The 15,942-nt window shown below is 39.2% G+C and overlaps 1 protein-coding gene and 1 pseudogene across 1 annotated transcript in view; one reads left to right on the top strand and one right to left on the bottom strand.

Moving 5' to 3' along the window:
• The window catches only part of LOC147000248 (protocadherin alpha-6-like), a 154,285-nt gene that overhangs the window by 96,579 nt on the left and 41,764 nt on the right, over positions 1 to 15,942 (bottom strand). The window lies entirely within an intron of this gene.
• LOC147000255 (uncharacterized) lies at positions 10,155 to 10,937 on the top strand (annotated as a pseudogene).

Below are 15,942 nucleotides of genomic sequence, written 5' to 3'. Positions count from 1 at the left end.
AAGAAAGAAAGAAAGAAAGAAAGCAAGCAGGCAGGCAGGCAGGCAAGGAAGGAAGAGAGAGAGAGAGAAAGAAAATAAAGAGAGAAAGGACATTCTAGAATTCAATGAAAATGTAGGTACAATTTCCTCAAAGTTATGGGACATAATGAAAGCAGTGATAAGAGGAAAATTCACAGTATTATGCGTGCCTTTATTTAAAAAATTAGAGAGTTCTCCTACTAACAACAGCACAACTCAAAGCTCTAGAACAAAAAAAAAAAAAAGCAAACACACCCAAGAGGAATAGAGGGCAGGAAATCATGAAACTCGGGGCTGAAATTAATCAATTAAGAAACAAAAAAATACATTACAAAGAATCAAATAACCTAAAAGTTGAGAATCTTTGAGAAAAACCAACAAAATAGACAAACCCTTAGCCAAACTAACTAAAAGACACAGAAACATTAATCAAATAACAAAATCAAAAATGGAAAAGGGTGACAACAGAAACTGAAGAAATTCAAAATATCATTAAGTCTTACTTCAAAAGCTTACTTCACAAAACTGGAAATTTTAAATGAAATTGATTAATTTTTAGTCAGATACTACATACCAAAATTAAATCAAGATCAGGTAAGCTATCTGAACAGTTCTATAACCCCTAAAGAAATAGAAGCAGTCATTAAAAGTCTCCCAACAACAACAGCAACAATAACAAAAGCCCAAGGCCAGATGGTTTTAGTGCATAGTTCTACCAGAAATTCATAGAAGAGCAATACCAATACTCCTCAAACTATTCCACAAAATAGAAACAGGATGAACACAACCTAATTCATTCTATGAGGTCACAGTTGCTCTGATACCTAAACCACACAAAGACTCAACAAAGAAAGAGAACTTCAGATCAATTTCACTTACAAACATCGACAAAAAAGTACTCAATAACATTCTTGAAAACCAAATCCAAGAACATATCAAAAACATAATTCACCAGGATCAAGTAAGCTTCATCCCAGGGATGCAGGAATGGGTCAACATGTGAAATTCCATTAACACTGGGCTGGAGAGATGCCTTAGTAGTTAAGAGCACCAACTCCTCTTCCAGAGGTCCTAAGTTCAATTCCCAGCAACCACATGATAGCTCACTAACATCTGTAATGCTATCTGATGTCCTCTTCTGGTTTGTCTGTAGACAGCAACAGTGTACTCATATACATAAAATAAATAAATAAATCTTTAAAAAGAAAAAGAAAAAACTCTGTTAACACAATCTACTATATAAACAAACTGAAAGAAAAAAATGGCATGATCATCTCAGATGCTAAAAGAAAGAGAAAAAAGAAAAACCTTTGACAAAATCCAACACCCCTTCATATTAAAAGTATTGGAGGGATCATGGATTCAGGGCACATACCTAAGCATAATAAAAGCAATATACAGAAAGTCAATAACCAAATTAAATTAAATCGAAATAAACTTAAAACAATTCCATCAAAATAAGAAACAAGACAAGGCTGCCAACTCTCCTACTATTTATTGAATACAGTTCTTAAAATTTTAGGTAGAGCAAAATAAGACAACAAAAGGAGACCAATGAATAAAAATTGAAAAGGAAGAAGTCATAGCAGATGTCAAAAAAGAGAAAAAGTAAAGAAAGAAGTCAAGGTATCACTATTCATGGATGATATTGTAGTATAAATAAGTGATCCCTAAAATTCTATCAGAGAACTCCTATAGCTGATAAAAAACTTCATTTGCAAAGTGGCTGGATATCAAATTTACTCAAAGAAATCAGTAGCCCTCCTTTATGAAAGTGATAAATGGGCAGAGAAATAAATTAGGGAAACAACACCCTTCACAATAGCCACAAATAATATAAAATATGTAGGTGTAACTATAACCAAGCAAGTAAAAGATCTGCATAACAAGAAAGTCCCTGAAGAAATTGAAGAAGATATCAGAAGATGGGGGAAATCTCCCACACTCATCAACTGGTAGGATTAACATAGTGAAAATGGCCATCTTACCAAAAGTCACCTACAGATTTAATGTAATCCCCATCAAAATCCCCATTAAAAATTTTACAGACATTGAAAGAACAATTTTCAGTTTCATATAGAAAGACAAAAAAACCCAGATTAGTCAAAACAATCCTGAACAATCCTGAGTTGCCTAACAGTGGGGATGTGGAACCTGAAGAGGCCACCTCCTGTAACCAAGAAAGACCCCCAATAGAAGGATCAGGACACCAACTTACCCACAAAATTTCAACCCAAAATTTGTCCTGTCTAAAAAAAAAAAAAAAAATGCAGGAGTGGAGCAGAGACTGAAGAAAAGACCAATCAATAACCAGTCCAACTCAAAACCCATCCCATTGGGAAGCACCAATCTCTGACAATATTAATGATACTATTATGCTTACAGACAGGAATGCAGCATAACTGTAATCTAAAAGTCTCTACCCAGCAGCAGACTGAAAAAGAAGCAGATACCCTCATCCAAACATTAGAACTAGGTCTGGGACACTTATGGAAGAGGTTGGGGGAAGGATTTAAGGCCCAGAAGTATATGAGTTCCCCACAAGAAGACCAACAGAGTCAACAAAACTAGACCCCTGAGAGCTCTCATGGGTTAGATTGAGCCCCAACCCCCCAGCACATATGTAGCTGACAGGCAGCTCAGTCTTCATGGCTACCCTGTCTGGCCTCGGTGGGAATGGATGTGCCTAATCAGGCAGAGACTTGATTGCCAGGGTAGGGTATATCTAGGGTGTTCAACCCTCCCAGAGGAGAAAGGGAGGGAGATGGAGGAGGGACTCAGTGAGGGGGACCAGGAGGAGGGTAGTATAATTGGAAGAGGAGAAAGAGAAGAGGGAGAGGAAGAGGGAGAGGAAGAGGAAGAGGAAAAGGAAGAATCCCAGCTCAAAGGCTCAGAAAATATTTTCAACAAAATCATAAAAGAAAAATGTCCTAACCTAAAGAAGGACATGCCTTATAAAGGTACAAAAAGCTTACAGGACACCAAATGAATTGGATGGACTGTAAAAGGAAATTCCCTCAACACATAATAGTCAAAACACTAACCATACAGAACAAAGAAGGAATAATAAAAGCTGAAAAGGAAAAAGGCCAAGTAACATACAAAGGCAAACCTATTAGAATTATGCTCAACTTCTCAATGGAGACTCCAGCCATTTGTCCAGCCAAAAAGGTATGGACAGATGATGTCCTGCAGACTCTAACAGACCACAGATGCCATACCAGACTACTATACCCAGCAAAACTTTCAGTCATCATTGTGGAGAAAACGTAATATTCCATGACAAAACCAAATTTGAACAGTCTCTTTCCACCAATCCAGCCCTAGAGAAGATGCTACAAGAAAAATTCCAACTGAAAAAGGTTAACTCTAGCCATAAAAACACAGGAAATAATCTCACACCAACAAAACCAAAAAAGAAGGGAAACACACACATGCACATTATCACCACTACCAACAACAACAACCACAAAATAACAGGAATTAACTGTCATTTTTCATTGATATCACTCAGTATCAATGAACTAAATTCCTCAATACAATGATACAGACCAACAGAATGGATGTGAAAATGGGATCCACCCTTCTAATATACACAAGAAAAACACCTCAGTATCAAAAATAAGCATTACTTCATAGTAAAGAGTTGGAAAACATCTTCCAAGAAAACACACCTAAGAAAAAAGCTGGTGTAGTCTCAAAAGATACAAGAAAATTGAAATAACTCTCTGCATAGTTTCAAAGCTGGACTTCAACAAGAGCAGAAACAACAGAATGCCTACAAATTCATGGTAAGTGAGCAACTCTATACTGAATGGCAACTGGGTCAGGACAGAAAGAAAGGGGGGGGGAAGAAAGGAAGGAGGAAGGAAGGAAGGAAGGAAGGAAGGAAGGAAGGAAGGAAGGAAGGAAGGAAGGAAGGAAGGAAAGAAGGAAGAAAAGAAGGAAGGAAGGAAGGAAGGAAAGAAAGAAAGAAAGAAAGAAAGAAAGAAAGAAAGAAAGAAAGAAAGAAAGAAAGAAAGAAAGAGAGAGAGAGAGAGAGAGAAAGAGAAAGAGAGAAAGGCAGAGAGAAGAAAAGAACTTTATAGACTTCAATGAAAATGAATACACAACATACCAACACTTATATGATACAATGAAAGCAATGTTAAGGAGAAAGCTCATAGCACACACAATGAAAGTGGTGCTAAGAGGAAAGTTCATAGCATTAAGTACCTTCATAAAGAAATTAGAGAAATCTCATACTAGAAACTTAACAGCATAACAAAAAGCCATAGAATAAAAAGAAGCAAATATACTCAGGAGAAGTAGGTGGCAGTAAATGATAAAATGAATAGCGGAACTAAATAAAATAAAAACAAAGAGAACAATACAAAGAATCCATGAAACAAAGAGTTGGTTCTTTAAGAAAGCCAAAAAGATAGACAAATCTTTATTTAATCTAGTTAAAAAATAGAGAGGAAAATATCCAAATAAATAAAATCAAAAACAAAAGAAAGGGCTATAACAAGAGACATTGGGGAACTCCAAAGAAACATTAGGACATACTTTAAAAACCTATATTCTACAGAAGTAGAAGACCACTTACTAAAGTTAAGTCAAGATCAGATAAGCAATTTAAATGGACTAATAGCCCCCCTAAAATAGAAGCAATCATTAAAAGTCTCCCAACCAAAAACCAAAAACCAAAAACCAAAATCAAAACGAAACTCTGAGACCGACTGTTTTAGTCCAGAATTCTGCCAGACTTTCAAAGAAGAGCTACCGCCAATACTCCTCAAATTATTCTACAAAGTAGAAATAGAAGAAACATTTCCAAATTCATTTTATGAGGCCACAGTCACCCTGACACCCAAATAACATGAATATTCAACAAAGAAAGAGAATTACAAACCAATATTCTTCATGAACATAGGTACAAAAATAATCAATAAAATACTTGCAATCTAAATTCACAAATACATCAAAAAAAACTATCTACCAGGGTCAAGAAATCCAATAAATGCAGAAATGTTTAAGCACATGAAAGTCAATCAATGTAATTCACCATATAAAACAAAGTGTAAGACAAAAACCACATAATCATCTCATTAGATGCTTAAAAAGTCTGACAAAATCTGATACTACTTTATGATAAAAGTCTTAGAGATATTAGGGATAAAAAGGACATAGTTAAATATCATTGTGACATTTTGAAGCAAGCTGATAGCCAACATCAAATTAAATGGAAAGAAATTCAAAGCAATTTCACTAAAATCAGGAGCAAGTCAAGACTGTCCACTCTCTATATATCTATTCAATATCGTACTTAAAGTTCTAGATCGAGCAATAAAACAACTGAAGGAAATCAAAGGGATGCAAATGGAAAGAAAGAAGATTGTACTCATATTTGCAGATGCTATGATAGTATACATAAGCAGCCCCAAAAATCCTACCAGAAAACTCCTAAAACTGATAAACACCTTTAGGAGAATGGCTGGATAAATACTAACAAAAATTCAGTGGCCCTCCTGAGCTGCAAATAATATAAAATATCTTGTTGTAACTCTAACCAAGCAAGTGAAAGACTTCTATAACAAGACCTTCACGTCTTTGAAAAACAAAATTGAAGAAAATATCAGAAAATGGAAAGATCTTCCATGTTCATGGATCAGTAAGATTAACAGTAAAAATATACATCTTATAGCAATCTATAGATTCAATGCAATCCTCATGAAAATTCAAATCAATTCTTTACAGACTTCAAAAGGCAATACTCAGCTTCATGTGGAAAAATCCATAACTGGATCTCAGCATGTAGGAAAATGCAAATGGATCCATATCTATCATCCTGCACAAAACTCAAGTGAAATTAGATCAAAGACCTCAATATAAACCAGATAAACTGAATTTCATAAAACCTACCCAGGTGAGCTAAAAAAAAAAAATCCTATACAATAAAAGAAATTCCAGAGGTATCACTATCGCTGATTTCAATGTCTACTATATTGCTATAGTAATAAAAAGTGCATGGAATTAACATGAAAACAGACAGGTTGATGAATGTAATGGAATCCAAGACACAGATGTAAATCCATGCACCTATTGACATGTAATTTTTTATAAAGAAGCCAGATATACAGAATAGAAAAGTGAAAGCATCTTTTAAAAAATGGTGCTGGTCTAACTAAATCTCAGTATGTAGAAAAATGCATAAAACTCAAGTCAAATTGGATCAAAGACCTCAATATAAACTAGATAAAATGAAATTAATAGAAAAGAAAGTGGGATATAGCCTTGATTGCATTGGCACAGGAAACAACTCCCTGAACAGAACATTAATAGCACAGGCAATAAGATCAACAATCAATAAATGATACCTCATGAATATAAAAAGCAAAGCAAACGACAAAATGGTAGCCTACAAAATGGGAAGAGTTCTTGATCAACTCCACATCGAACAGAGAGCAGATATCCAAAATATACAAAGAATTCAAGAAACCAAACATCAAATAAAGCAAATAATCTAATTTTTAAAATGAAGTACAGAGAACTTTTAACAGAGAGTCAAAAATGACTGAGAAATACTTAAATGTTCAACATCCTTAACTGTTAGGGAAATGTAAATCAAAACTGCTTGAGATTCCATCTTATACCTGTCAGAATGTCTAAAATCAAAAACACAAGCAGCAGCTCATGCTGGTGAGGATGTGGAGCAAGGGGAACAGTTCTCCATTGCAGATGGGAGGGTGAACTTGTACAACCACAAGGAAATCAACATGGTGGTTCCTCAGAAAATAGGGAATCAATCTACCTCAAGACCCAGTTATACTACTTTTAGGCATATACCCAAAGGATGCTTTCTTCATTCTACCACAAGGACACTTGCTCAACTATGTTGATAGCAGCTTTATTTATAATAGCCAGAAACAAGAAACAACCTAAAGAATGAATGAAGAAAATGCAATACCTTTACACAATGGACTATTACTCAGCTGTTAAAAAAAAAAAACAATAACAGCGTGAAATTTGCAATCAAATGTATAGAACTAAAAAAAAAATCATCCTGAGTGAGGTAACCCAGACCCAGAAAGACAAACAAGGTGTGTACTCACTTACTTTAGAGCTAATGGCCACACTCACTTACTTTACATCCATTAGCTGTAAAATAAATAATAATTGTGCTACAATTCGCAGCCTTGGTGAGGCCAAGTAACAAGGAGTACTCCAAAGGGAGGAACGGATAATCTTGAGAAATGTAAATAGAATAGAATTTGGAGGTGGACTTGGGGCAAGTGGGCATGGGAACTGGAGGGATCAGTCAGTAGCAGGGAGGGGAAAAAGTACTGGGAGAGACAACTGGAACTGGGGGACAGTGGGGTGGGCAATGTGGAAACCTACTGCAGTAGAAGCTCCCTGGAATCTATGCGAATGACCCTGAAAAAGACTTCTAGTAATGTGGAATATGCATCCTGAACCAGCCATCTTTTATAGCCAAGCAAGTCTTCCAGCTTGGTCTGGGACACCAACCCAGCAACAAAACCTTCAACCTACAATCTGTCCTGCTGCAAGGTGTGTTGATGGCACAGAACTTGTGGGAGTGGCCAACCAATGGTCCAACTTAAGGGCCATGCTATGAGAAGGCGCTCATACCTGACACTGCCTGGATGACTAAAAACCAAAGGCTGTACTGCCCAGAGATCCAGGATAGAATTAACACGACTTCAAAGTTTGGATAAAATGATTACTAATGATATTCTCCTTTACTCATAGATTAATCCCTAGCCCCATTGTCATCAGAACAACTGATGAGATCAGATCCAGAGACCCATGGCCAAACATTAGGCAGAGCCAGGGGAATCCTACAGAAAAAGAAGGGAAGGATTGTAGGAGCTGGAAGGGTCAAGGACACCATGAGAACATAAAACCAACTAGGCAGGGCTCAGAGAGTATCACAGAGACTGAAGCAACAGGTACAGAGCCTGTATGGGTCTGGGCTAGGTCCTCTACATATGTTATCATTATGTAGCTTTGTCTTCTTGTGGTACTCCTAACAGTGGGAGTGGGGAGGTGTCTCTGACTCTTTCCCCTGTTCTTGGAAACCTTTTCCTTCTACTGGGTTGCCTCATCTAGTATTTGTCCCCAGTCCTATGGTGACTTGTTATGTCATGTTCAGTTGACAACCTGGAAGGCCTGCTATTTTTTTTGAAGGGAAACAGAGGGGGTGGATTTGGAAGAGAGAAGAGGTGGAGTGGGGGTGAAAGGAGTGGAGGGAGTAGACACTGTGGTCAGGATGTAACATATGAAAGAAGAATTCTTAAAAATGGCTGGTCTTCTAGAGGACCTAGGTTCAATTCCCAGCACCTACATGGGTAGAACACAACCACCTCTAACTCCAGTTCCAGGGGATTTGATGCCCTCTTCTGGCTACTTCAGGCATTAAATGCATGTGGACCATAGACACAGTCTGGCAAAAGACATTTTTTTAAAAAGTAATTTTTGGAAAGACAAAGAAGTGCATTTTTAGTAAAAACACAGACACATAGCTTAAATGATAAATTAATGAAGATCTGGTTCAAGTTTCATATATATATATATATATATATATATATATATATATATATATATATATATAGAGAGAGAGAGAGAGAGAGAGAGAGAGAGAGAGAGAGAGAGAGAGATTTACAATAAGCTCAAGTTTATGGTAATATACAGGAAGTAAATGCTTCTCATAGAAAGGTGAACATCAAGGGTCCTAGAGGATAACAAAGGAACGACAAACTCAAAAAGTCTTAAAAACAAACAGGGTTCTGTGGCACAGGTCTTTAATTCTAGCAATCAGGAGGCAGAGTCAGGTGGTCTCTGTGAGTTTCAGGATAGCCTGGTCTACATAGTTATGAGGGGTGAACCTGTCACAATTAAATAAGTAAATAATAAAAAAATAAATACATAAACATACAAACAAATTACACTTGTAACCAAGTGTGGTGTATTGCACCTGAAATCCCAGCAATCCAGAGCACAGACAGAAGAATCAAAAGGTGGAGTCCATGGGGGAAGAAGGGAGGGAAAACTGCAGTCAGGGTATAATATATGAGAGAATAAAGATAAAGAAAAAAATAAGAAAGAAAAAACTAGGGATAAAGTAAGTACCACTTTTTAAAAAGAAAAGAATAACTAGAAAAATAAAAAATAAAATAACGTTGGAGGCCAACTTAAGCTCCATGGCTAGATCCTAACTCAAGAAAAGAAACATTTATTTAGAATTAAGAAGTTATAAGGTCTTTAAAAAATAACCTATGTATGTAGGTATGCATTAAGACTATATCTTAAAATTATTTAGCCTCACTGTAATATTTTTGTAAAATGTTTCCAATCCCAAGCATTGGTTTTATTTAAAATGCTAAATAAGGTTTTTTTTTCCAGTTTGTGACACATTACTACGGTTTCTAATAATATTTCATTAGTGAGTGACCAATCCAATGTCAATATAGAAATTGTTAAAGACTACAAGGATGAGAACATTTTTAACTAGATTGATGAAATTATTGAGAGAAAAGATATCATGAAGGAGCAACTGTTAGACACAATACTTTATATTATGAACTTACCTCTTTCAAATGTTCTACCTGCCTTTCTCTCTGACATGTGTCCTCTGCAGAGCCTAACACAGGAGGGAGACTAGGACTAAAGGCCATGAGGTCGGTCTTAGGTGGACCCTCTCCAGAGCACACCCTCTGTCGCCTCTGCTGCGAGTATGACCAGCTCCCCACCGCGCTGGAGCACACCAGCATGGGCTTCCCCGGAGCACAGGCTCCATCTGTGGGCCTTGCTGAGCAGCGCAGCGCGGTGTAAAGCAGCAGCGTGAGCACCAACAAGCTGGACACTGAGCAAATAGCAATGATCAGGTACACGTTGACAGTCACCAGCGACGCCTCCGAAGACGCTGTGCTCTCCGAAGCAAGGGAAGATATCTTGGGTGCTTGACCATTCTCCACCAGAGACACCAGCACCGTGGCTGTGGCGGTCAGTGCGGGCTCGCCGTGGTCCTTCACTAACACCAACAGACGCTGGCGGGGCGCATCTGCTTCGTCTAGGGAGCGCGTTGTGCTGATCTCGCCCGTGTACAGACCCACGCGGAAGGGACTGCGCATGCCCCCGGCTGCCAACTGCAGCTCATAAGACAACCACGCATTGTAACCAGAGTCCGCATCTACTGCCCGCACCTTCGCCACTACCTGCCCTGAACCCGCTGACCTAGGCACAAGTTCGGTCACTGTCCCGACAGCTCCGACGGCTCTGTGAGGCAATAGAGTGGGAGCATTGTCATTCTCATCCAGCACAAACACCTGCAGAGTCACATTGCTGCCCAGGGCAGGCACACCAGCATCCCGCGCGCTCACCTGGAACTGTAGCAGCTCCAGCTCCTCATGGTCCAGAGGCTGCAGCGCGAACACCTTGCCGCTCTCCGCGTGCACAGACACATAACTCGACAGCAAGCGCTCGCCCACCCTCCGCTCCACCAGTGAGTAGGACACCAGCGCATTCTCCTGCGCATCCGCATCCATCGCTGACACCGTGAAGATGTGCGCACCAGGCGGGTTGTTCTCCTTCACGAACACTGTGTACTCAGGCTGCCCGAATGTAGGAGCATTGTCGTTCACATCAGCCACCTCCACGGACACGCTGGCCGTAGACCACAGCGAGGGTGAGCCCCTGTCTCGGGCTGTCACCACTACCTTATAGTCAGCGGTGGTCTCGCGGTCCAGGGCGCTGTCCAACACTAACGAATAGTAATTCTTAAAAGTGGACACCAGCTTGAAGGGGAGATGAGGCGTCAAAGAGCAAGTCACCTGCCCGTTGTCACCAGAGTCTCGGTCAGACACGCTGACGAGAGCTATGACAGTGCTTGGCTGAGCATCTTCTCTGACTGGGAGTGACAGGGAAGTAATCGTGACCTCTGGTGCATTATCATTTACATCTAGTAATTCCACCAGAAGGGTACAATGGCCTGTCATTGGAATATTGCCTTTGTCTACTGCCTCCACGGGTATCTCATATAGTTTAATTTCTTCGAAATCCAGTAGCCCCTTTGTCCTAACTTCTCCACTGTTGGGATCTATATTAAATGTATGCACCACCGCAGGGGATACAGGCCGTCTGAAGGAGTAGATTATGTCTCCATTTATACCCTCGTCAGGATCTGTGGCGTTTAAGTTAATCACCAACGTTCCATTAAGTGCATCCTCTAACACTTTGACTTTGTAAACGAACCGATCAAACTCTGGAGCATTGTCATTCACATCAAGGATGGTGATCAGCAGCTGAACTGTGCCAGTCAGTTCCGGTTTGCCTCCGTCACTAGCTGTTAGTAATAAACTATACTCCTGAATTTCTTCTCTGTCTAATGATTTCTTTAACACAAGGGATAACGAAGAAGTTCGCTCACGATTGTTTTGCGTGTCCAAAGCGAAATAATCACTGGGATCCAATCGGTAGGTCAAGGCGGAATTGACTCCGATATCTGCATCGGATGCGCCATCTAGTGGAAATCTAGTTTCTGGAGGTCTCGACTCCGCAATCACGATGTTTTTGTTGGTTTCAGGGAACACAGGTGGATTGTCATTAATGTCCCTCACCTCCACCTCCACGTGGAAAACTTGCAGCGGCCTGTCCACGATCACCTCCAGGTGGATGCTACACTCCGCGCTCCGCCCGCACAGCTCCTCCCGGTCGATCCGAGAATTCACAAACAAAATGCCATTCTGCAGATTTACCTCCAGAAGGTCTCCGCGGTCCTTGGACGCTACCCTGAACAAGCGGGGCACCAGCTCCGTCAGCTCCAGCCCCAGGTCCTGCGCGATGCGGCCCACGAAGGTGCCGTGTTTGGCCTCCTCTGGGATGGAGTAGTGGAGCTGGCCGCTCCCTGCCTCCCAGGTTGTGAGGAGCAGGAGCGAGAGCAGGAGGCACCGGGATCCTGGGCCGGTTTGCCAGAATAATAGCATGGTACACACGCAGAAAGATACGGTGGTAGCTACAGTAGACAAAAAAACCTTACCTGAAACTGCCTCTCAAACGCTGTTTGGAAGATGTCCTGGTACTAGAGAATTCACAGAGAGTTCTCTGAAGGAAGTGACTTTCTTTGAAAAGAAAAAAAGTTCGCAGTGAAGAGCGACATCATGAGGCATGAATGTGTAAGTGTAGTGATCGCTAGTCTTCATATTTTCCATTGATATAAGCCTTTATTCCCTTGCATTTTCTGAATTTTCCATTGCAAGTATGTATGTGTGAACTAAATATTTGTTATCCAGGAACAGTAAATTATTTATTTTCAGCATCAGGTGTTACTAACAGTATCTTGCACTGTGTGTGTGTGTGTGTGTATGTATGTCTGTGTGTGTGTGTGTATGTATGTATGTCTGTGTGTGTGTGTGTGTGTGTGTGTGTGTGTGTGTGTGTGTGTGTAAAATTTTTAATTAGAGAACATTATACATTTGGCTTCGTTGTGGTAGGTCTCTAGTTCTCATAGCCATGCAGGTTTTGTTAGCAATGTTCTTGCCCTGTAATATTTTCAAGACCTTCTCCCATTAACTACCACTAACTCCACTAACTCCAAATGGAAACATAGTGATCACATAAAACAAATGAAGTGAAAGGTGGGCAGTTATATACTAGATTTCAAATAATACACACTGTTCATAAGTTCCAAGACTGGATAAAACATTTATATCTTAAAGGATGTGTCTACCTGTAATATGTTTGTGTGGGTACACAACAATCTATATAAAACAATGATTTTATGTTTTCAGTTCAACTTATAGAAAACATACTAAGAAATAACATCCTGTTATTTAGTCTCATTTAAGCTACTACCAGTGGTTTAAACTTGCTTTTATCCCTACTAATCTCAATTTCATAATCAATAGGAAAACATTTGGTACTGTTTAAGTTAACTCTGATTTTTTCCAAGTCTGAGATAGATGCTAATACATCATTCGCAAAAGAATATTACTGTTATCTGTTATTATAGCTACAGTCAAAAAGTTTCAGGCCAAATAGTATAATAAAAGATATATTTTATATATTATAAATGTAGTGGCTTGAGATACGGAATTAAGAGCAATCGCTGCCCTTCTAGAGGTCCTAAGTTCAATTCTTGGCAGCCAAGTATTTATTTACAACCATCTATGATGGGGTCTTATGCCCTCTTCTGGTGTGTAGGCACAGATACACTTAAAAAGCACTTATACACATAAAATACATGAACAAATAAATCTTAAAGTAAATGTAAGTTATATATGACCCCAATATTATAAATTGTATATCCAATCTCTACATTGCCTAGTCTGTGAACAACTCTATACACAATGACCATTGGGTTCTCACCTCTATTCCCTTCTGAACTCCATGTGGAATATTGTATTCTCTCGCCCATACAATCTTTTGCTGTTCCTCTGTTTCTACTGCATGCATTACCCTTATGATGGCAATAGCCCTTTGATTCTTCCTGATGTTTCCTGTCTACCAGAATATACACATATTGCACCATCTATCCCTGGACATAAGTCAACCATTTGCAGTATACACTTCAAGACACCCTAGAATCACTCATCTGTTTATCATCTCAAACATTCTCTTCCATTTCCAATACAGTTAACTATTTATTCATCCTTTTGATCTTCAGTATAAAGTTGTTTATTATCCACAGTGACTTTCATTCCCCTTTACCCAGATTGGACATTCAAATGGATGTATCCTCCTTACCTATAGGCATTTTTCATATTTTTTTCCTTTGCTCAATTTCTCAATGTTATTCCCATCATGTGACTTCATGGTTTTCCCATTAAGATACATCACCAAACATGAAATGGAGGGCTTTTTTCTTATAACAACACTTATTTCTTTTACCTACTCTTTTTTCAAGTTTATTGTTTTATGAGTATATTTTGTCTTCATGAATGCACATGTGCATGTCTTGTATCTATGGAGGCCAGAAAAGAGTGTTGAGTTCTCTAGAACTAGAGTTATTAATGGCTGCCAGAACCATGGATTCTCTAGAAGAGTAGCAAGCCCTTAACTACTTTGCCATCTCTCCACAGTTTAGGCTGACCCTATACTCTGGAAAAAATATATGTTTCCCTCCATTTAACCTTATTAACTCCATCTTCATTTCAGTGCTGCCTGTCTTATCCTAATGTCTCCTTTGCTTGCTTCTTTTCTCCACACAACTAAGATGCTCAAACACCTTTCATTTCCAGATAAAAAATTATTCATCTTCTTTTCTAACATTTACTTGATCTTCACACTCTGACTTTCAACCTTGGTTAGCTTGTAGAAAATGGCTGTAGTCCTGCGTGTGCATCCTTGACATGAGCAACGCCATGTCTAACAGGTCTCACAGCTAAGGGAGTTTGAAGTGGAAATTTCTGGTTTCTTTGGAGATCCAGTTGTGTTGTGGGATGTTTTCCTGGAAACTGTCATATGAGAGCATGTTTTTGCTGAAGTAGACATGTGGGAGGACATTTTGCTATTTCTTTGGAAGCAGCATGGAAGAGGGGCATGGGATGTTTTGCTAGAATAGATGTTTGAGGGAACACGTGATGTTTGGAAGGAGTATAAACATAACTCAACAGACAGTGGACAAAGCTGTGTGGCATTGGTTCGCCTTGCCACAGTTTGCTGGGCATCATTTATCGTGACTATGTTGAAAGAAAGGCATCAAAGAATTTCTGGTGGTGTTCTGGCAGCTACTTGCCACTTTGACAGACTCAGGCCATTTGGCAGAGCCTGGAAGTTTCTTCTGGATCAAACTGCCTTTGTTGATTCATGAATGGTGTTTGCAAGTGGGTCAAGCTGCTGCTGCTGATTCATGTGAACTGAACTGATGATAGCCTGACAACACAGAATGGATTCACACCAAATAACTATTTCTCCACAGGTCCACATCCTCCTTTCCCTATTAACCTTTCCTTTGCACTGCCTCTGGTGTATGGTCGTCTAGAAGGGAGGTTAAAGCATTTAAGTACACTTATTAAAGTAGGATTTGAAAAATAAAAGCCTAAAGGAGTGGCATGCCCTATTCCATGCCCAAGACTAGGATGTTTCCTGGAGCAGGATGATTGTGTAGGGCTTGACCTTTACTAAGAGGAAAGCCATGCACAAGGTTCTACCCACAGTTTCCTAGCCTCACAAGACTGCATATTTACTACCACCCCATAATATTCTTTACTAAGATTAGCTAGCTACTCCTTTTTTTTCCCCAGTATATAATAAAAGTGATTGGGTGGCAAGGGGAGGCTGCTATGACTCCATCTTGCATACATCTCACCTGATCCCAGCTTGGCTTCTACTTTCCAGCAGCTAGCTTTCCAGGACCCAGCCTCCACAGCAGAGACATTACCTATTTTCTATCTTTCTAAGCCTACCATAGAAGACTGAATAGTGGCACCTCAAAAGATGTACCCACATCTTAAGACTCATGAATATAACTTTATACACTAAACCAATGTAACTAAATTAAGAATAATTTATTCTGCATAAACCAAGTCAGCCTTAAATGTCATTACATATGTCCTTATCAAACAAAAGCACAGGTGAGAAGACATGAAGAAGAGAAGGCAATGTGACTATAAAGACAGAAATTGAAAGTGATGTTGGCAACGAATGCCAACAGCCATCAGAAACCAACAGAAGCAAAGTATTTTTTTTTCTCTCTGCTCATCTTATTTCATCTCATCTCATCTTATTTCTAAGATGTTTTACTCTTGTATGGGAAATATTCCCTTGATTCTTACAAGTGTTTCACGTCTTCATTTTGGACTTCTGGCCTCAAAAAGTGTGAGACAAACTAATATCTCATCTTAATCTGTGATCATTTCTTACAGCAGCCTCAGAAATTAATATGCATGCCTACCTAAATAATTTTCTTCAATATTGCCTTTCATT

The sequence above is a fragment of the Mus caroli genome, unplaced genomic scaffold, assembly GCF_978045245.1.
Source record: "Mus caroli unplaced genomic scaffold, Mus_caroli_1 scaffold_19, whole genome shotgun sequence".
In the NCBI taxonomy this organism is placed as follows: Eukaryota; Metazoa; Chordata; class Mammalia; order Rodentia; family Muridae; genus Mus; species Mus caroli.
This window is presented reverse-complemented; position numbering and strand designations above follow the sequence as displayed.